General features: G+C 47.7%; 1 protein-coding gene across 1 annotated transcript in view; it reads right to left on the reverse strand.

The window, feature by feature from the left end:
- The window catches only part of ZNF292 (zinc finger protein 292), a 118,624-nt gene that overhangs the window by 26,035 nt on the left and 90,852 nt on the right, over positions 1–1,737 (reverse strand). The gene's annotated exons all lie outside the window — the stretch shown is intronic.

Here is a 1,737-nt window from a genome sequence, read left to right on the forward strand (position 1 = left end):
GTCCAGAATTATCAAAAGTCCAGAATTATCAAAAGTCCAGCACTTCCCTCCACCGCTCCAAGACCAACCGCCACTCCCCCCTGCCCTCCTGGATGTGGAGGGGGAAGCTTGCACACAGTGGCTGTCATCACCATTCACCACCCTGTGCTGCCACTCTGTGTGTGACCACTGCTCTGGGACTGGCTGCTGCTACCCACCTCTCTCCCCTGCTCCATGACCAGGTGCCGTGCCGGTTTCTAAAATTTTCAAATTTCCGGCAGGTGCTTGGTCCTGAGCACGCTGGATTGATGAGGTTATATTGTATCTACCCTTATTGCCTTGTACCATAGAGAACAGAAAACGATTCGGATTAGGTAAGCCAATTTAATGGAAAGTGTTTATCTTCTGTCCATTATTTTAAAATGCTGGAATATTATATAAGTCCTGTAGGGTCACAGAAGGAGGTAAATAGAGGAGGACAGGGGAGGTACAAAGTAAATTAGAGGAGAATTAGAGAGGAGAAAATGGAATATAGTAAGTGTGGAACATACACAGGGTACCTAGAAGTAAGAACACCTAGGGAAGGGGAAAGTAAGAGGGAGAGGAAGGAAGGGCACAAATAATGGAGAGAAAATCCAGATACATTAATCTTATCTTTAGCTGCAAGTGCCACTTTGAAGATGCAGTGTTTAAGCATGCTCTGCCATGTTTTTCAGCTCACAGATAAAGGCATCTAACACATTTTTAACTTGATCAAGAGCTTGGCAGAACAACTGTTCTTTATTAACTCTGCGTCTGTGTTTTTGGGCTTAAAAAGGCAACTATTAGTAGGGCTGTGTGAAGCTTTGGTCACCGATTCAATTTGGCAGACATTCAGCCCGATTTGGCGGCCAAATCTCTGAATCCGAATCAGATCAGGAGACCCTTTAATCTCTCCGAATCAAATCGGAACCCTCTGAATCGATTCAGAAAGATTCAATGATTCGGACATAGACACAGATTTAAATGTTTTTTCTACATACCTCAAGGTACCAGGTGGCTTATGAACGTTGAGATGTTGGGGTTGGATAGAGCATCCCATGGGAGCATGGAGGGTGGTCCCCAGCACATTTGGTAGTGGACCTGGAAGCGGACCAGAAGCACTTCCGGGTCTGCCAAGGGACTCCTCCACCCCCAGCGACTGGTGCCTCCTGGGTCTGGGGGCGCACCCGGAGTCCTTCTGCAGCTGATCGCCGAGCTGGGGGGTGGTGGTGTGAGGGAGGGTCCCCCATGCGCTTAGCAGCGGACCCAGAAGTGGACCAGAAGTACTTCCAGTACACTTCCAAGTTTGCTGTCGAGCTTGCGGGGGGCCCCCCACGCTCCTGTGGGACGCCCCATCTGCCCCACCATTGCAGCATTCATGAGCTGTGCCTGGTACCTCGAGGCATGTAGAAAAAACATTTAAAGCTGTGTCTATGGCTGAATCTGTGATTCTCCAAATTAGCATCAAATCTTCAGATTCAGATTTGGTCGAATCAAATTGCGACAGTGATCCGAATCAACAAATCAAATCACTGTCCCTGATTCGGGCCAAATCTGAATCGAATACAGCCTGTTTCACACACCCCTAACTATTACAATACACGTTTCCCTCGATTTATGTAGTACATGCATTCCCGGAGAACAGCACATAAATCAAATTCGCATAAACTGAACCCACTTTACAATGTAACAAATAGGGATAGGTTCCCATGGTGGTGAGGGAGGGAGGGAGGGAGT

The sequence above is a fragment of the Gavialis gangeticus genome, unplaced genomic scaffold, assembly GCF_001723915.1.
Source record: "Gavialis gangeticus isolate Ggan-Ray unplaced genomic scaffold, GavGan_comp1, whole genome shotgun sequence".
Taxonomy (NCBI): Eukaryota; Metazoa; Chordata; order Crocodylia; family Gavialidae; genus Gavialis; species Gavialis gangeticus.